The sequence below is a fragment of the Paramisgurnus dabryanus genome, chromosome 15 (assembly GCF_030506205.2).
Source record: "Paramisgurnus dabryanus chromosome 15, PD_genome_1.1, whole genome shotgun sequence".
NCBI classification, from domain to species: Eukaryota; Metazoa; Chordata; class Actinopteri; order Cypriniformes; family Cobitidae; genus Paramisgurnus; species Paramisgurnus dabryanus.
Genome location: NC_133351.1, coordinates 2,514,690 through 2,536,929, shown reverse-complemented (window position 1 = coordinate 2,536,929; position 22,240 = coordinate 2,514,690). Strand labels below are relative to the sequence as shown.

Below are 22,240 nucleotides of genomic sequence, written 5' to 3'. Positions count from 1 at the left end.
ATCCAGATGCACCAGAAACTCTGCCTTTTTGTAAGAAAAACAACGTAGGGGAGAAAATCAAGTGTCAAGTCACTTAAAAACAGCATATTATCGGTTACTTAACAGACTTTTGCTCTTTTATTTCAACAGTCACATTTCTTTTAAATTGCATGAAAGTAAATGAAAATGATATATAATGTATCACAATTGATAAACCATCTTTCTGATGTGATTTAAGTCATATAATATCTTATCTGCACTGCAAACTTCAACAAGTTGGCTAAACTCATTTCCTCAATTCAATTAAGTAATGGGTCTACCAAAAACTTTTATATTTAAGTTCACTTAACTAGGGGGCCACATAGACTGAACTTTAATTGTTAATGGATTACTCCACTTTCATAAAGAATCCTGATCATTTATTCACCCCCATGTCATCCAAGATGTTTAAGGGCGCACTCACATTATCCAAACCAAACCAAACCAAGCCCCAGCACGATTGTCACCCCTCCCTACTCCCCCAGGTGCACGCACTCACACTGTACTTTTTATCGATCCGAGTCCAGGCGCGCTTTCGTCATTAAGATGCGATTGTTTTGAAAAAAGCAGGAAGTAATTTCTCTCTTAACACTGGAACCCTCCGTAATGATAAGTCTGTGTTTTTTATTCGGAGTCGTTTGGTGCGCGATTACAGACAGCCCTCTCACATGTCATCATATTGCTTAATTGATCTGTCACGTGTGCAGCTCGGACATTCACGTAACCCCGCTGCGCGCATCAAAAGGTTTTTACGGAGGCAGATGAAGGTGAGCGGTCGCCCAACTGACGCCTTCACCTTTTGAATCGCGCTCAGGCGCGATTGCGCTCACACCACAGCTTTCCGCGCCTGAGCCCAAGTGAACTGCGCTCCGGTCCACCTCTGCAACCCGGCCGCGGCGCGATTAACCAATCCGCGCCCGGGCGCGGTACAGAGCGATCACACTAGTCAAACAAACCAGGCTTTGGGGGTCAAACGCGCCCGAGCACGGTTTGGTTTGGATAGTGTGAGTGCGCCCTAAGTTGCTAAATGACTTAGAGGCTAAAACTCTAAGTAATTGTATTAACAATGGTTTATATGTCCTATCAGTTGTTATTCTTTAACCAAAATTAAATAATTCAACATTTTCAGGTGCAAGGGCTGATGGGTATGCTCACAGCATTTTGTAGTTAAATGCACTTGAATTTTTAAGTTTATGTTTTTGTAAGTTAATATGCTAAATGAACAACAATAGTTAAGTTTTGGATCCAAAATGAAAGTAATGATTGCTTGACTTTTTGAGTAGCAAAAAACAGCATTAGGGCTTTCAGTGTGTATAGTACCGCAAGGGTTAACGACACTACAAAGAGACAAAGTCGGCTTAACCTGCTCATAAAGAAGGTCTATAACAATTCGAATAAGTTCAGATAGAGAATACGTGCGGTATATAAAGCTATTGTTTAATAGCAGATGTGCAATCATTATTGTCTTTGCCGTTATAGATGAATAAAGCTACTGAATAGCACTGGGTGTGAATAAGAAGGGCATTTAAACAGCTATTTCCCCTGTATATAGATATTATTAACCAGCGTTTAAACTGGCATTAAAATTGGATCTGAGAGCAGACTTGGTCTCATTAAGGAATCATTAGAGCTTGGGTTAAAGAGAGCTATCAGCAGCCGAGAGTGAAACTCAACACCCTGTACACACAGACGACAATACATCACATCAGACGAGTATCAGAGAGACATCAGCCGTCCTTTATCAACCTACTTCTGGCTATTCTTCTAAAGATATGAATTATAAAGAAGGTGTAATTAAATTTGATAAAGCACCTTAATGAAGAGGACTGATCCTGCACCTTTAAAATAATGAGCTGATCTGAATTGGCTTTTTGCAACATTCAAATAAGATAAGGGCGCACACACACATCCTAATCCATATTTTCACACTGTCTTCATTGCATTCACTTGTAAATTATGCAGAGCAATCCTGCCTACCTCTTACAACGCGGTTGTCAAACTATCAAAACTTTTGATGAAAATCCCTCGTTTTTAAAGTACCATGAGATGACTCGCGTAAAGACTTCTATGAGACACCTGCAGCCCCCGAACACCATTTTAACAAGGTTACAAACAGCTTCACGCCGAATCAATATGCAATCCCTAAGCCACCGTGAAGGCAAATCAATGTGCATCCGTGAGCCCAGACTCATTCAGCGGCAGTCATCACGATCGTCCTGCAAAACTGTCAAGCTCCCTGGTGAAGAGAGTTTGTTTTCGAGGATGCTATGGATGAAGGGGTTTATGGTTAATGAGCTCTGATGTCAGAACGCCGTTGTAAAGCATATGGAGATGTCAGCACGTGTGCCGTGTTACACCAGTGTGCCCGAACACTTCACTGTCAGCTCATGATGGATTACAGCACACACACAAAGCTGATGAGCTGTGCGTTTATTTGTTTAATTCATTACATTTGCTTGATGCCGTTGTTCCTAAATGCGTTCCAGATCTGTTTTTTAAGTACTTGTTTGAGGCAATGTTTTAATCTTTAGAGAATGATTTCAGTTAGCAGAATATACAACGGGAAAACCGGTGCTTGAACCCCTAATATAGATTTACATGCAAATCAGCTACAGCTCCTCACTTCCTTCCTTACATACATACATAGTGAGCGCTTTCACTTCAAATAGATCTGATTGTCTGAGACAATAGTATCTAGCGGACAGAGTACAACTCGCTGAGGGTTGAAACGATGGTAATGCAGGACTGTAAGTGGGCGGGGCTTTATCAATGTGACCTCACATTGATAAGAGAATCAAAACGGCATGTTTGATGAGACTGCTTTGGTTTAATGGGGATTTAAAAAAAACAAGGAGCGGGTGGATTTTTTTCATCGTAGGATGGTTGTGTTTACACACTGCCAACACACATTGGGCCCTATTTTAACAATCTAAGCGCATTGTCTAAAGCGCACGGTCTAAATGCTAATTTAACGACGGTAAAAATGGTTTGTGTGCTGAGCGCACTGTCAAAAAGGGTTGTTCATATTCTCCAAATGAGTTATAGGTGTGTTTTGGGCGTAACGTACAATAAACCAATGAGAGTCTTATCTCTTTGTAAACTGAAAAACTAAGCAGCAGAAGAAGTCCCCCAGTTTAAGAATAATGTAAAAAAAATTGTTGTTTTCTTTTTTACTGAAATTTTAATTTTTTGGATTAAAACCTTTAAAAGCCTTTTTCTTTCAGTCATAGAAGTACAAATAGCAGACTTTTAATAGCTGTAAATGTATTAATATCCTACATAATCATTGTAATCTCATAAAATAATTTGCAAATATGCAAGAAAAGGTTTGTACTCTAAAAATACAAACAAGAGATAAAGAATTTACAAACGTGCGGAGAGCCGAAGCGTTTCAGCACTCGGACAGCGCCATGGGATTTTTAAAAAGCATTACTTAAAATTTTTCTCATCTCACCATATCCACAGGTACAGAGTCATCATATACAATAAATCAGTAGGGTAGCATTAAAAAAACAGTTTAAAAATAGATGCATTTGTTTAAAGCATTTATTTACTTACCAGGCTACAGGTGAAGCAGCTCTTTACGCCGTCTAACGTCTCATAATCGGTCCTCATTTATGTCCAAGAGACTCAATAATAATTTTTACATTCAATCCTTTAATCTTTCATATTTAAAAGCGTTTTTGTGCTGCTGCCCATTCATGTATGTGATAAGCAAACTCGCTTTGTCGTCCCGTTTATAGACGCATATTACTAAAACGCTCTTTAAATAACCAAAAACATATTGCGTCATTGACTTTAGACTTTAGAGCAGGTTTTTGTTGGTCAATGGCATAGTCTATTTTAGTTGCCTCAAAATAGCAACGCACCAAAAATGTGCCTGAACACACCTCGTTTTCAGACCAGAACCATGGGCGCAAAATTGGGCGCAAATGCATTTGCTATTTAAACAATGTGGCGCTAAACGTGAAAATTATCATTGAGCGGGGTTGAAACTAGCAAAAGACACTTGTGGTGCATTGCGCAGGGTGTATGATAGAGCCCATTATGTTCAAACACCTTGCAAAAGTGGATTTTGCATAAAAGGCACCCTTTAACATGGATGCACACTTGCCATGTCTTTGACTTGCTGAACAATCTGAGCAACTGTATGCAATCCACTTTTTATCTTCTCGCTATACTTTTGAAGGTAACAAACACACTGTATGTCAAATAGGTTTGGTATCATGGGTTTGCTCGAGTATTATTGTTTGTCAGATCTGTAAAAGTACCTGCCTGTGAAGTGGCCTTAAAGGGACAGAAGTTAAGACCGATCAAACATGAGACAGCTCGGTCACCGTACAGAAACGATGAAAGATCTAAGGCATGTGGTGATCGAGAGTGCCGGGTTTTATTTGCGGTGACGGGCCGGGCCCGAGGGCTTAAACCTCGTCTTTCTCTCCACCAGAGCTGAAGGCAGATGGTTAAGGGCTCTGCAGGTACAGTGTAACAGCAGGTGCAGGATGGTTGCTTCTCAAAAGGGCAGCATGCATTATTAAAGGGCCATCACCTCTTTGGTTACTCTTGCATCTGTTATGAAATAGTAGCGTGTGTTTGGCTGGGTCAGAGGCAAGAGCGTCTGGCAGAGAGAGTGAGAGCCGGCGGCCAATCAGAATACAGCTAATGATGTTATAATTCAAAACATATCAAGTTTAATTTGAGATCAGGTGTCGTGACGAGCTGTCCCTGGATTCATTCGTGTTCTTGTTATGGATAAATACAACACAGAAGTGTCGTAATATATTTATGTTGTTACAAAAATCTAAATGAGAACCAAAAAGGAAATTACTTAGTACCCATCTGGGCATTTCTCTGTGAAACACTACCCATACGGCAAAATAGACATTTCTCTGGACGAAAACTTATTTTAAATATATATGCTAAATACATTTTGTAGAAAGTAATGCTCAATTGAATATATTTCTAAATTTAGTTTTAAACTTCATATATCAACATATATTTCAATATGTATTTCAAGGGCAAGCAAATACATTTCTTATTTTACTGTACATCCCATTTGGCAAAATGTATTGTTTGCCAAAATATATTTTAAATATATGCTAAATAAGTTAATTTTATTAAATATATTTTTGAAGTTAAATATTTATTGAACCTTTTTAAACTGTTTACATGTTCGTAACATAAATAAAGTTTTTCTTCCATTGCGACGTGAATATATTTCCTTGAATTGGAATATATGGAAGGCTAAATATATTTGGTAACACTTTACTTGAAGGGGTGTTCAAAAGACTGACATGACACGTGATATGAACATTAAGGAGCTTTTATGCACATTTATGACAACTGTCATTTCGTTCAATTATGTCATTTTTAATGCAAAGATGACATTGTTTAAGATGTCTTTGTTAGGACATTTTGACATTAAACAATACATCATAACTTGTCATGACAAATTGACATTACAAAGACAACATAACTGACCACTTTTTACCAGTGATACAAACTGAATTTGTCATTAAAATGTCATTAAGTTTTAATACTCTGTTAAATAGTTTTATAACAGCGTCATAAATATTCTTCAGTTCATAATGTTTTTTTTAAGTTTCCTCCATGTGTTTAAGAAATAAAATCAATTATCCAATAATAATAATAATTATTATAATTATAAATTATATTTTATTGCATTTGGAGACCGATTTACCTAAAATTCAATAAAAACAGGACAATAATGGGTTAAGTCATGCAGCGTTGGGTCAATATCGCTGGAAAAATAGTTAATTACATTAAATAATTTAATTTTATTTAATTGTATTTAATTGTATTTTATTTTATTTGTCAGTTTATTGTACACATACATAAAGTATAATCTTATATAGTCTGTTGCATTTTTTGAGGTATTTAAAATGATTTGACATATTAACACTTAATGACATTTAAATGACAGTTTAATGTAATGTTAACCCATAAAGCTAAGTAGTTTCTTAAGTTTGATCATTATTCTGCTTTGTCATGTTTATGACAGATTTATGACAAGTTATAATGTACTGGCTTATGTCAAGTTGTCATAACAAAGACAATTCAAACAATGTCATCTTTGCATTAAAAATGACATAATTGAACAAATGACACTTAATGACAATTGCCATAAATGTGCATAAAATATGTTCATGTTTATAACACGTGTTATGTCATGATTATGAAGGTTTCATGTCAGTCTTATGAACACCCCATTCAAGTAAAGTGTTACCATATATTTTTTAAAGCTTTAAAATATACAAAAAAGGCCAAAAAATATATTTTTGGAAACATATTCCAAAATATATTTCAGCAAATATAACAAAATAAAAATATATATATAAAAAAAAAATTTGCCGTCATAAAAAATGGTCCCTTGCTGTCACTGGGTCAGTAAACTTTAAAGCCGCCATGAAACGGAAGTAGCGATTGCCTTATTTTCCCCGTGGTGACGTAAAACCGAATGAAACGGCTTTTGAGATGAAATAAGGCAGGGCTGGATAAGAATTTGTCCACCGAGATCTGATTGGATCGTTTGAAGTTGGGTCGTGTTGCTAATTGCTAATCGCTGCCATCTTCTCCTGGACCCTGCCCACCTGCCATACTTTTGACCGGAAGTGAAGAGAGATTGTTTTGAGGAGGGGAGGAGATTTGCATTTTTGATTAAAGATTATGAGCACACACAAATTTTTAAAAAATAATGAAGCTCACAGATAAGTCATTTGCTAATTACCACAATATTAAAAAGGTCCTAATATGTACCATACTGTATTGTGGTACTAATATGCACTCTTCAGTACCAATGTGTATCTCTGAGGTACTATTACGAACTCTTTGGGTGCTAAGGTTTACTTTTCAGTGAAAGTGGTTTAGGGTTCATCAAACACATTCAATTTAGTGTTATTGGCACATCTGAAAAGAACCCAGAGCGACACTTGAAGAACAGCAGATGAAGAGCAGATGAATTCGGGCATATGTCTGTCCAGTACATCAGGATATGACTGCTAATGAAATAGATCTGCTCAGCTAAGGGAACCCTTTTTGAAAGCCATCCAGAGGCAACCTAAACCATCTGTTCCTCTCCTCCTGCCAGCATCGTCTACCACTCCTCCTCTCGAGCTTTCAGCATTGAGATCTAATCTGACTCACACATGAAGTGAAGGGTGAAACAGAGAGCAGAGTGATTCGATTAGAAAAATCCTTTTTTAGAAACAAAAGCTTTTAGAGCAGAAAATGTTTCTTGGGAATTTTCGATCATTGCTCTAGATCTGTACTTTCACTGAAGTGAAGACCGGGTCATGTGGATCATCAGAACATGAGCTAGGTGAACAAGCTCCCTTGCTGACCAGCTAGTCAATGATTTAACAGAGGACATCTCTGTATGTCTTGTATGTCTACTGTCTTTCAAAGGCACCACTCAAATAAGTTAAGAAAAGGATAAACAAAGAAATACTGGATCGATCAACTAAGAGGGTTATCTCTCCATAGAATTTTAATAAAAATGTACTTACCAACAGAATTGACAAGAATTGTTTTTGTATATGAATTACATCATTCAATTTGGCCAATTCAGCAGCTTTTCCGGCATCTAGTGGTGAGGTTGTGAATTGCAGCCAACGGCTTAGTCCACTGCTCACCCCTCACTTTTGAAACACATAGAGAAGCATCGGTAGCTGCCACCAGACAAACATATCATAGTCAGAGACAACTTAATAAAAAACTTTGTCGTTAAGAGCTTCTTTCTGCACAAAATGGCGACTTCCATGTAAGGGGACCCTCAGTGTATGTAGATAAAAAGGTCTCGTTGTAAGGTAATAAACACATAACGCTTCATTATGAAAGGTCTTTATACACCCCTGAAAATATAGTTTTGTATATTATTTTGCATTTCTGTCAAGAGATTCTTTTAAAAATTACACACTGCACCTTTAATCTTTATTATCATAGCACATGTAAACAACGCAACGAAATGCAAAATTTTGGGTGACAAGGAGATAATTATTGAATGAAAGCTCATGATGAGTTCTATATGCTTTATATGCTATATATGCTATATATATATATTACCTAGTATTTTTGTCTTGTTTTTTAGTACAAATATCCCAAAATTCATAAATCAAGATGCAATTTCTTGATGAGTGAAATCACCTAAGAAAATAAATCTAGTTGTTAGACAAAAAATATGAAATTTAAGTGAATTTTTGCCTTTAACAAAGAAAAAATCTGCCAATGTGGGAAGACATTTTTTTCATGACATTTTCTTGAATAAAGTGGTTAAGAAAAAAAGTAAACTTATCTCAAGATTTTTTTTCTTACCCCATAGGCAGATAATTTTGCTTGTTTGTTTTCGGTCGTTTTGCTCATCAAGAAAATCAGTGGCGGCCGGTGACTTCACTTTTGATGGACGCAAATTCAAAATATGTGTTCAGAGTATCATCTGTGTGGTTTGTCATGTCAAAATATGTGTTCGGGGTGTCATGTGAACCTATGTGCATCATGCATCATGTCAAAATACGTGCTTGCTCCACATGCAAAAGGTTTATGTAATGTACACAAAATACTCGCAAGACCCTTACTTAACACTAAACTCTGATTACACATGAGATTAGGCGAGTATCTGGTGACTCTTTTATCATAAACCCATTCGAAGCGTCTGCAGCACGCACGTATTTTGACATGACACATGATGCACATAGGTTCACATGATGCAACGAACACATATTTTGACATAACGAGCCAAACACATGAGGGCCTACATAAATTTGGACAAGATTCGCATCACATGCATCCTCGAAAAAGAAGTCACCACTGAGAAATGCATCTTGATTTAGGATTTTTTTTTATATTTGTACTGAAAACAATACAAAAATACTAAGTAAGAAAGTCATTTTTTGCAGTGTTCACTGCCAAAAAAGTGATTTTCAAGAAAAATTGTTCTTAGTAATTTTGTCTTGTTTTCAGTAAAAATATCTAAAAATTCTTAAATTAAGAATAATTTTTCTTAATGAGCAAAATGACCCAAGAAAATAGTTTTTAGACCAAAAATATCAAATTTAAGTGATTTTGTGCATAAAACAAGCAAAAAAATTTGCCAATGGGGTAAGCAAATTTTTCTTGAATGTAGTGTTAAAGAAAAATGTTCAAGATTTTTTGCTTACCCAATTGGCAGATTTTTTGCTTGTTTTATACACAAAATCACTTAAAATCAATATTTTTGGTCTAAAAACTAGACTTATTTTCTTAGTCGTTTTGCTCATCTAGAAAAAGTATCTTAATTTTAGAATTTGTACATATTTCTACTAAAAACAAGACAAAAATAATAAGAATTTTTTTGGAGTGTTGGAGTTATAAAAGATTGAAATTAGTACACAAATGCAGATGGTGATTTTTTGTTCTGGTTCTTTTGGTTGAGGTTATACCGTAGGACACATAAATTAAAATGTAAACATAAATTAAAAAATGTTTGTCGCCTCGGGGATAGAGTAATTTCTCATTATATAACACACCCAACTTCAATAGTGTAGAAACAATGCTCTAAGACACAGATGAGAAGCCGAATATTAGAATATGACAAACGCCTTTTAACCATTTCAGAACGTGACAAATCAAAGATCCCAGCGGGGAAATCATCACTAGTATCATGAATATAACATCCAATCAGTTTGCTCATATAGTGGCCATGAGACGGAGATCAGTCTGTATGGGAACTTGATGCAATGCTGATTAGAAATGAAAATAGGCCAATGGTTTTGGGATCACAGCAGCCCCAGTAAGAGCAGAACAAAGCACATGGCCACCAGACGGCAAACAAAGGGTTACTGGCTCTCTGTCCCCTCCTCCATTAACTTAACAACCCCAACACTGTCACAATGTATTAGAGAGATACGCTGAGCAAAAAGAAATTGCTACTGTCTTTTCTTGGCCATTGAGTTTTATTTATCTCTCTTACAACCATACATAAGTGAAGAATCATTCAAGCATTGTTTCTCTTATATGATCATGTATAACTCAAATGACTTTGATAAATGTGGAAATTCACATTAAGATGAATAATTGCAGTAGATGTATTAGTTCATATTAAAGACCAGGAATTTGAACTTTATTAAAGCCCTCAGTCACGTTCATGCTATCTCGGCACCGACATAAAACCCACAATTCACCTCCAAAGCATGATGCTTGACTTCTTTAAAAAATGAAATGCAAAATGCTCTTTAAATTTGGCTTGCATGCAGAGTATCACACCACATACTGTACCGTTCCAAAAGTGGATACTCGGTGCTTAGCATGAAGAATAAAAGTCGCCTTATACTATGCCCTAAAAGTATGTACTGTTTTTGTTATTGAATTATTCAAATGAATTATTGTTATTTTTCATCAACTCACGAACCCCAAGCAATTCCCCATGAAACCAGTTTGGAAAACCCTGCATAGTTATTGGTTCAAAAGTATGCATGTTTTAATATATAAAAGGGGACATTTCACAAGACTTTTTTAAAATGTCAAATAAATATTATGTCCCCATAGTACATTGACGTTTTAGCTCAAAATATCATATAAACTTGACACTTTGGGCCCTATTTTAACGATCTGAAACTCAAGTGCGAAGCGCAAAGCGCAAGTGAGTTTGTGGGCGGATCTTGGGCGCTGTTGCTATTTTCCCGGCGGGAGAAATAACTCTTGTTCCAGGCGCAAATCAATAAGGGGTTGGTCTGAAGTAGGTTCATTATTCATAGGTGTGGTTTGGGCGTAACCTCAAATAAACCAATCAGAACGTCATCCAACAATCCCTTTAAACGCAAGTGCGCAAGTTTCATGGCGGATTGCTATTATTATGACGGATTTACCAGGCGCACGCCAGGAGCGGTTCACAGCCGAGGAGACCGACGTTCTTGTAAGAGCAGTCAAAGACAGAGAAGTTGTTTTGTATGGGGATGGGAGAAACCCGCCCAAATCAGCGTAGGTTAAACAGGCGTGAGAGGAAATAGCCACAATTGTCTCATCAGCTGGCATCCCCATCGTTGCGCCAAGCGCTACAATGATGTCAGGAGACGGGGGAATCCCAAGCTTGCCAGCATAGATCGAGCACGCTGTGTAACGGGAGGTGGATCTGGCTCTACACAGACGCCAGCAGAGGACATCGCTGCGTCCACCCTCACCGCTGAAAGGGTTTGGGGGCTTTGAAATCGGACCCAAGAAACGCAAGCAAGGTCCAACCCCAAAGAACACTTACAAATCAAGTTCACATACATTAAGGTTTCTTATGAAAACATTTTAATTATTATTTACATAAAATAAACGTAATACAGCCACAAAACAAACTTATGAAAATATTTTAATCGTTATTTGTATGAGAATTTTTTAACGCAGCCACACAATAAATAAAAACTATCACCACAATGCTCACCACTATGATTCCCCTTATCTCGTGTATTAATATTTTTTATTGTAACAATTTATGATTTGCAAAAATAACTGTTGCATCTGTGTAGATTAGATAAGCAAAGTGTGTGCGCGTTGTCCACGCTATACATTATGGTCAAGCATGCGCCCTTAAAATAGCATAATGAACCACGCGCAACGCGCCACTGACTTTAGACTAGTTTTTTTTGGTCAGTGGCGCAACTGTTTTTTGAAACTGCAAAATAGCATAAGAGATGGTTTGCGCTGCAACACGTCTCCTTTTTTGCGCTGAACCGCCCAGGGAGCGCAAGTTCATTCCCTAGTTTGCCGACGTGCGTCTGTGGAGGAAAAAACCCGCTGTGCGCCGGTGCAAAATACGAATGATACATGCGTCACTGACAAAGTCAATTGCGCTGGGTGCAAGATAGGGCCCTTTGTCTGAGTGTGTGTCTTTTAAAATGCAAATAAACTGACCTAAATGGCAGCACCGTGGTTGGATAGTGCGGATTAAGGGGTGGTATAATTATAATAAGATCCCTTTCTGACATCACAAGAGGATCCAAATTTTAATTAGCTATTTTTTCACATGCTTTCAGAGAATGGTTTACCAAAACTAAGTTTACTGGGTTGATCTTTTTCACATTTTCTAAGTTGATAGTAGAAATAGCACTTAAACATGAAAAAAGTCAGATTTCTTTAACACAGTATATACGTTGTGGGACTGTAGTTTTTTGTACGCGAGTCCAGAGATAGGTTAGAGTTTTCTGTTTGGAGGGTTAAGTAACTATAAGAAGTTTAAGAAACAATGCTTTGAAATACTCAAGCGTTTTCTCCTGAGTAATGTTCAACATCACTGGGTTAAAGTAGTTATCTGCTGGAGATTACCCAAGCACATGTTGTAATCAGATTCGCTCGTGTATTCATTCAGAATTTGATTGCTCAGACTCTCGTTCGCTTTCTCCACCATAATGGATCTCAGCTGCTGTATTGAGCCGTCACCTTTAAATTGCATTACTCCTAAAACACTGAATGCAGTGAATGTGAAAGCTGCAACCCTTCACCTGCGGTCATTAGACTCTGATGGGTTGTCTAGCGAATAAAAAGCCTCTCAGCAGAGGGAGTTTCAGAGTGAAATCTATCCCTCCGCTCGCTAATGACTTAACACAGTCTTTCCTGAAGGTATGACCATTATGGATCTATTTTTAGCCCAATGCCTTCAAAAGCCTAAACTCACCCGGTGAATAAAACAAAATCTCTCCCCGGGGATGCAGCGCTTCAATCGCCCGTGTCTTGAGGAGAATAAAGTGGCTTTTTTAAGAAATTATAGGGTGCCCGCATGGGAAATTTTTTTATTTAGCATCTTCTGAGTTTTTCCTTTGAGGAATAAAGATTATGTTGCACTTCTAAGAAAATTGCTTTGTCACCTTGTAATGCATTCATTAAACAGACCAATAAAATAGTGCTTAATGTAATGGGAAGTTTTAAAGCAATGCACGCTCCTGTTATGACACTCAGACTGATAATGAAGTGTAGGTTTCTATTAAAGATCATCATGTTTAAACTTGCCTGTCACATGCACCACTGAATAAAGTCTGAAAGATGATTTTACATCAGCGCTGTGCCATTATAAATCATACAAGCTTCTGAAGCCACCATGAGAATATGTAAAATTAAATCACAATGTGTTTTAATATTTTTTGTGACTTGACAAAGATGGAAGCTCATTGACCAGTGCTGTTTGTCACAAATATGCAAAAAAAAAAAAAACTATTTTGTCATCAAACATGTATTGTGCATACATAAATAATGCAATACAGTCAAATTAAATATTATAAAATTATTCTATATGATTCTGTATGATTCATAGATGCAGTAGGTGTGACAAAAAGTTCAGTTTGAACCTTAGGGGTGTAGGACAAAAAGTCGTCATTTAGATCGTCTTAGTGAAATGCATACTTGTGTATTGATGTCTCAATGTGCCACAATGTTTTAATTATTGATGGTGGAAATAAGAATCTAATGAAATTTCCATCATCTTGAATAGGGAACTATACTGTACAGTATGTTCATATCACGAGTCATGAACAGTAGCAGATGCAAAGTCAAAAATATACTGATCTCCACTCAGATCTCAGTTTCTCAGCTCCATTTCTCAGTAACACACAGGTCTCACAGCAGTGATTTTTTTAAATGAAAAAAAACTGACAGGTCCCAGAACAGCGATATATGCCAATTTGAGTTTATACAATCTGGCTTGGATGATTAACAGTAGTGTGCATTTCCCCGTTTTAATTCCAAATCTACAGACAACTTTTTTTCAAATTTTAGTGTTTTAATAAATACTAAGAATTCATTAAAAATCCGTTCACTTAGAAAAGTTAAAGTTAATTTCCCAAATCAGTAGCACATGCTTAAAACCTAAAGCTGAGTAATGGCTACATTGATATTTGCCTTGGGAAGCACCACTAAGTTACTGTACAGGTCTGAGATCAGGCAGTTGTTCGTTTGTGAATGAAAGGTGAGCTCACGCTGACTGACGGTTGTGTTTGATGCTAAAAGCCCTGAGGGAACAGCAAGTGTGTAGTGAGCTGGAAAAACAGAGATGAAGTGAGAGACGTCTGCTGTGCGGTCAGGTATAGAGCCTCAGCCGGGACATACCTTCATGATGAGGTCATGTAAAAGCTTTTGTAATATGAAGATGGGTTACTTGATACAATGACACTATAGGTGACAGTAGCCTACATGTGAGTGTCACAGGTTAACCACTGTAATCCAACCAAACACACTGAATCTCTAATGATTTGTGTTTCAATGTGAATCACAGTGGATCTGCTGCAACTCAGTGCATATACAAACAATAATGTGCCATTTCATTCATATCTTTATATAATCTAAAAAAAACTTTTTGATAACAATTTTTTTTGTGAAACAGATATTACTAATGTTACTTCTAAGGTACTCTCATTTAGCCAAAAATGGCATCGTGAAGCACCTTTATTTTTAAGATTTTGTATGACAGCGGTGGCACGATAGGCTTTATAAATTACAGGTGACTTTAATCGTGATACAGGATATAAAGAGACCTCTTCATTGAACTACTGTACTGTTTATCCATCTGCCTTAGGTCTTAAAACCCAAACACACAGTGAATCAAGCCAGAAACCCGAACTACTGTTGCCCACATCACAACAGGAGACAAAAATAATCACAATACCAAAGACTCCCAAACTAGGCATCAACAACACAAGTGTGTGAATTTTGTGCCAGACAGAAATTGACATAATTTGTTTCATCATTTTGAGCAGTGAGATGATTATCTAATAATTTTTATCCGCAAATTTAAGTGAACACATTCAACTTTTCTCAGAAGTCATTAATAAATAAAGATCAATATTTAACCATTAAGGCCTGGTTTCACAGACAAGGCTTAGCTAAAGCCAGGACTAGGCTTAGTTCAATTAAAATGTTTCAGCATCTTTTATAAACATGTCTTAAAAAATAGGTTACTGGTGTGTATTTTGAGATAAATCAATGGCATTAGTTCAAGTTATTTTCAGTTGAGACAGCTTAAACATGTGCTTAAGCATTTTCAACTTGGGTGAAGACGCGTTTGAGGTGAGTAGCGCATGTTTTTGTGGCAAACGTGCCGCCCATATCGCATCAATCGCATCGTCCCACGCGAGGACACGTCTGATCATGTCTTTGCATTGTTTTTGTATGTAAACTACTCACGCATATTGTTGAACTTGCGTCTGGTATGAATCCACAGTTAGTCTAGGATTACTTTTTGGCTGTTTAACAGCCCTATCTGTCAAATCGGGTTTCTTTTAAGGACTGCAAGTAAATAACGGCATCCAAATAAAATAACAATAAAGTGGTTTGCTATTTTTTTTGCCTTTTTTTGTAAAACAATCAATTTCATCATTCATGGATAACAATAATTATATTTTAGCATTAGAAATACTACTGTGATATATATGAAATAGTAACAGGGTTCCCACACCTTAGTTAACTTCAAATTCAAGCACCTTTCAAGGACTTTCCAGGTCCAATACCCTCAAATTCAAGGACTAAATGTGGGGACTAACGGCGCATTCACACGGTGCGAAAGCGTTAACTCTTGACGGAAGGCTTGTCTGAAGCGTGGCCAACAGCCAATCACAGTGGCCGCAGCACATGCTCCAATCTTCCATAAACGTAATTGGCTGGCTCTGCCTAGGTTATTTGCATAAGGCAATCTGATTGGCTGACGCTCGCGTTGCCGCTTGAAAAGTTGAGAAATTTTCAATTTATGCCGCGAGCAACGGCAGTGACGCGGCGCCGACGGATCCACAATTCAGTTCGCCAACGCTTGAGGTCACCAATTAAAAGTGAATGGGAAGCGTCAACGCATGCGCCCCGTGTGAATGCCCCGTAAGGGTGTCATGATTTCGATTTTAAATCGAAATCGATGGAAATTAAGTCACAACCTCGGACTTCGAATAAAAAAATGGGATCGTCGATGCTGCCACGCCCCCATGTCACGTATGGTCGGCTTGCCAAGTGGGGGAAAAAACCTCTCAGAGATTTATATTTTCAACACAAGGGATGTATTGCTACAACTCTTTGAAATGCATATCATAAACAGAATTACTAACTACTGATCTGACTTTGAACAGAGCGCAGCTCTCTAAACATGCGTGAGAGTGAGAGAGGCACCAAGATGCAGCGGGTAATATTTTGCCTCAGCTCACAGGAAACGCATAAAACTGAACAAATACGTAAGGATTACTACTTTAGTTTGTTTAGGGTTCGGACAGATGCAAGAGCGCGTGCAAGTGAGACAGAGAGAAGCGCAGCTGCTTAGGGCACGCTGGATTTATTTTTAGATGCTAGGAGTACAAGACGTGCGCTTAAAGTGCAGGTGCGTCCAAGAAGGAATCCTCTTTCTACAAGCTCTTTCGCGTTAAGTGAAGCCCACAAACCCCCATGCGAGGAAAAGCACGCAATGTGCATGTTAATGTGAAACTTTAATAGTAATAAATAATAATGGCATAGCAATTTATGTCTTTAAAAAAAAAAGTAAAAACCGAGAATCGAATTGAATCGTGGCCTTAGAATCGAAAATGCAATCGAATCGAGGATTTGGAGAATCGTGACACCCCTAGGGGGACACATTTCAAGTGAGAGCAAGGTTACATTGTGTTACTTTTAAAGATACATTGTTACAGTTCCCTATCGAGGGAACTCACGCTGGATCACTGCAGTGACACGTTGGGGACGCGCGTCAGTGGTAAGTACGTCTGAATATGTATATCAAATTCAACCAATGGTGAGGCTTAACGACAAAGTCAGGAAGTATATCACTATCTGAAATATTGCCAAAGTCGGCGTTACAGGGACGCAGGAAGTATGGCAAGAGAGACGCAGCGTCTCGTTCCCTTCTCGAGGAACAACAGTTACATACGTAACCCGAGACGTTTTCATGTGTCAAACACAACTATGCAAAAAAACATTTTGGTATGAATCAACATTCATGTACAGAAGATATAAGCATTTAAAGGTCTAGAATTTTTTATGATATTATCCTTCACTAAAGCACTTTCAATGACCTGTATCTATGTATGTATATTTTCAAAAACTCAGGGCCTTGAATTTTTCCCCCAGATTCACAAACTTTCAAGGATTTCAAAAACCCGTGGGAACCCTGTACTAAAGAGTTTACACATCATGATGGATTAACCATTACAGAAATATCAAAATTAATATAAATAAATAATATTTTGTTAAAACACAAATAATTCAATCAAATTCTGTCTATATACTAAAGGTGGATATTGTTTATATATCTGCCTAATAGATAGATATCCACACATCCTAACCACCCTTTTATTAAGCATCAATGCATATCAATTGTTCTTTTTTGAAAGGGCTGCACAATTAAGACAAAAAAAATCATAATCATTCGTTATTTCCACTGATATTGTATTAACAATTATCATTTTGATGAATAGTATTTACATTGTTTTCATTTTTATTATCATTGTATACCCGAGGCTTCATTGTAACACTGTGTGACAACTAACCCCACTGTGGTTGGGTTTGGGACACACCCAACTCAGAGAAATTAAAAATGGTAAATCCATTCACTTAGAAAAGTCAGTACATGCTTAAAACTTAAAGCTAAGCAATAGCTATTGATATTTGCCAAGCACCACTAGTAAGATACTGTACAGGTCTGAGATCAGGCAGTAACAACTCTATATACCTGTATATAAGGTTTTCTATAAATGCACAGCAACAGATTTATTTTAGACTAATATAAAACAGCACTGTTATTTAAACCTAACACGTTGCAAAAAAAAAAAAAAAAAAAACATTGTGCAGAAAAGCTTTTACAGAGTGTTATCCTGAAAAAATATGTCAAGACCTGACTATATCATCTCTCCAGGGTGTTAGTGTTCCTCTTGACCCATTTCCCTCAACTTTACCTTCATTAGGACACAAGAGGTTTACCCGTCACATCTCTATCACTATGACTGCAGATCTTTTATCAGTCTAATGTCCTCAGCGGTGTCTTTATACAGCAGGTCGGGACTAAGCCGTGTTGTTCGGTTAGTTCAGATGTAAAGCGGTAGAGATGTAACAGTACATGGTGTAGAGCAGCAATATGAGAGGCGCAGGTGAAAGAGAGACAACAAAACACCAAACAACCAGACAGGATCCATGTCTGTCCTTCATTATTAATTACAGAAAGCTGTCATTAGTGGCTTAAAAGTATTGTGAAACTTAATGACATGATTTAAAACAATAATAGATTCCTATTTAGTCTTTACATAAAGAATGTACGACTCTTTATATCAGGAAATGAATGCATTAATGATTTCATATACTGTAGCTCATCGCAGCAGACCCAAGAACTGACCAATACAGAGACATTAGTGTTAAATCACCGTGTATTATGCAATGCAAAGCATAACAAGACATAAAATATGATTGCTTTTGCATACTTTTTTCATCTCAATTAGTCATAATCAGGATGAAATTTTATATCATCAAGAAAAATATAATTGCGAAAAACGACTCAACAAAGCTGCATATTAAACCTTAAACACGGCTGTAATTGTCATGCAACATTTTTATTTTTTGTGTGAATGGACAAACTGGTTGTTGCTTGACTTTGTCGCGACACACCTGGTCTGTGTAATTGGGCAGAGAACGTTATGTCACTCGACATACAGCATCAGCACCAAGCATATCAATACAATAAGTATTATACTATAGCGATTACATTCTGTTTTATAAGCAATATTAATGGCTAAATACTCCAATCCATTCCCAGCTGCATGAGTTTGGGCTGGGACTATTGTTTTTCTGACCAATTGGTCAAGAAACAGATAAAAAGCTGTCGTTATTTTGTAATTGCGTTTAGTGATGAGAAGATATTACACCCTTCAATGCATTTGTACACCTGACTTGTAAAATTCCTTTAAACAAGTTAAGCTAAAACAATGCAGACAACGTATATAAATAAACAACAATTTCAGTAGGTGTTCTTCATCCATCACTCCTCGTTCTCAATGGTATCTTTTAGGATTTGTAAGTTAACGATACGAGTCCACAATGACAGATGCTGTAAACAAAGCCCTCCTGTTTCTGTCCTCCTGAAAGATGCCTGACGTGCGGTAAGCAGACGGTTTAAATGATTCTCACAGAAGATGCAAATTGCAAGAATATGTTCAGCTCAATCTGTGTTTGAAAGGCTTACACACATTCAGATTCTCTCTTTGTCTCTGTAGGAGCAGTCATCACTGGTGTTTATTAGCTGACTGTCTGACTAAATAAACTGTAACTAGCAGTGGTAGACTTAACTTGACTGCTCACAAACCTTTGAGCTCTCTATACAACATCCATACTCACATTTCCATTTGTCAAGTGGTCCATTTATTTGGCCTGTCTCCGTGGAAAGATAAATAACACAAAATGTATTTGATTGTTTCTAACTGCTATGATCCAAACAGCTAAACTGCCTACAAAATGAAAATAAACATTTTATTCAAACTGATTTTGATAAATGACTAACTGATGTGATAATAAAAAAATGTATAAAAAATGTGCAAGTTGCTTTGGATAAAAGCGTCTGCCAAATGCATAAATGTAAATTTAAAACATTTAAATGAAACAGAATTTAAAGACAATTAATCTGTTGCTCAATGAAGGCCTGTTGAATCTTTATTAATTCATTCACATTCATATGTGAATACAATGTTAAACCAAGTCTGATCAGGTAATTGAAATTACACACTTTACTTTAAACAAGTGTTTCTCAAAAACTTTTTCAGCCCAAGGACCACTTTATCTTCCAATTTTTTTCTGAGGACCACCTAACAGAGTCCCACTCTAACACACCCCCCAAAAAACAACAAAATAGGATGGATAAGCTAAATTTAAGTTTAATATGCAACTGTTTCAAGTCAAAAACTAATTTTTAAACACAAATGCAATGCCATGTTCAGAAATTATTATATGAATTTTATTTCATTTGAACAAGTAAATGTGAAATGAGTTACAGCTTAATATGAACAATAAACTGCACATATGAAAAAACCTGAAATTAAACATACTATAACAGCCTAGGTCCCTCTTAATGTCATTCCAAAGAGCCCTTAGTTTTAAACTGAGGTAGTGGGTATAAAATGCTGAAAAAAATGTTCCCCTTAATGTTCAAAATCACTGAAATTACAGGGATTTTACACATGAAACGAAAACTAGTACATTACAAAACTAATAGATCTGTGAATTTTAGCTGCTTTCAGTTGACGCTTGATCCTTCTTTTGACTATTCTTTGGTTTAGCCACTGATCCATTTTTACGTTAATGGCAAGACCTGATATCACAGTTTTGCAAGTGCATTAAAAATCTACTTAAATATGTGACGATTGTATAAACACTAGTTTAGGTCATCTTTTGGCGGACCACTGGGGTGGTTTGGCAGACCACTAGTGGTCCGCGGACCACACTTTAAGAATTACTGCTTTAAACAAATACACTGCTGTGGTGTTCCTAACAAGAAGGTTTCTAACTCAGGGGTCCTAAAATAGCTGTCTAAATTTGATAAATTAGACTAACATTTAATTGAAAGTTAAATTATAGTTAAACCTTAGACTACTTTTAATTTGATATTTTGGTATTATTAATATTATAAAAGGTTAGTAAAAGGTTGAATGCAAAGTTCATGATCATATCTTCTCATGGTAAGGCCAGGACATTATTTATCCTCAGAGGATTTTCAAAGCACTTTCACTCCGGATGCCCTTTTGATCATATTGAACTGATAGATTAAACAGCATTAGACAAGAATACATCACACCTCATTTAATCCATTTTTCTTCTCTTGAAAATATTAATGATGCCTGTCTGTGCAGGAGACGTTGATTTACTGTTTAAGATGTAAGAAATGCTTCATATTCATGCTTTAATGATGTCAGGTATTTAAAGTGATTTATTTGGTTCATGTTGGGTGGCACCATATAAAGTGAAACACCACCTTAATGGAGTAGATTGTAGAAGTAATGGACAGCTTACTATTTAATCTTAGGTGCAGGTGATCTCATACACTAATGCAATAAGGTACAAGAGGCCATGCTGTATTGTAATTTCACAGCCATTTACGAAACTATCAAAACAGAACAAGCAAATATTTTTGCCCTGGTAAGGCATTTTAATAATCCTCTAGAGCAGCAGATATCTGAAATCTGAGAGGCATTTTTACATCCTTTCATCTCTAAAGGGGCTTTGGGCTCAATGAGAAAGAGATAAGGATGGATTTGAGTAAAAGGACATTGATGTCCGAGTGGACAAATTCATTGTGCTGTATAGTCCTGCTGCCCGTCATACGCAGGCACGTGTCGGCCGCTGCAGGATAAGAGTAAGCATACGCGGCTGAGCCTGCAGAGAGAAACACAAACTCTGACCTTTGATCTTTTGACCTTCTGAGTCTGATTCACCATATTTACAGCAGCAGCAGCTCAGGTCACACGCTCTCTCTCTCTCTCTCTCTCTCTCTCTCTCTCTCTCTCTCTCTCTCTCTCTCTCTCTCTCTCTCTCTCTCTCTCTCTCTCTCTCTCTCTCTCGCTCTCTCGTTTTCAGAAGAGAGTATTTCTGTAATGTACCGTCTGTGCATTATTCACTGATCATTTAATAAATAATGCTTGGAAGTGAATGAGGACTCATGACTAAGCTGTGCTGATGAGTTGATATGATGACGTGTGTTATTGTTTACGAAATATGATGCGTTTGTCAATCCCCGATGATGAATTAATTGCTGTTTAACTTTGCAAAACAATTGACTGATGTTATTCTGCTAACTATTCAGTGTTTATGTAAGAAAAGATATCAAATGAATAATTCATCCAGTAATGACGATTCTGTGAATTACTCGCCCTTGGGTTGATGTAAAAACATACATTTCTTTATTTTGTGTTCTACAAAAGAAGAAATATTGAATAATTTACCGGTTGCTGTTTTTAAACCGATTACAATGAATGGACGCAAAAGCACCATAAATGCATCCTAAAATATCAAACAATTTGTGTGCTATATTCTTCTGTATTCTTCCATGTATTCTGATGCCATACAGCAGCTTTGGGCAATAAACAGAGCTAAATATAAATCAGTAATTCAATCTGCTCTAATAATCCAGCATATGGCACTAAAGTATTCTTTTAAACAGAACCATTTTTTGATTTATAACCATTTAAGTTTTGCCGTTTTTATTTTGCTTTTAAAAATCTGCACTTTCCTCCCACCCCTCTATATTTCCCATCAC

The 22,240-nt window shown here is 36.9% G+C and overlaps 1 protein-coding gene across 1 annotated transcript in view; it reads left to right on the top strand.

Moving 5' to 3' along the window:
• LOC135733591 (voltage-gated inwardly rectifying potassium channel KCNH7-like) overlaps positions 1-22,240 on the top strand; it is a 91,982-nt gene that overhangs the window by 2,441 nt on the left and 67,301 nt on the right. The gene's annotated exons all lie outside the window — the stretch shown is intronic.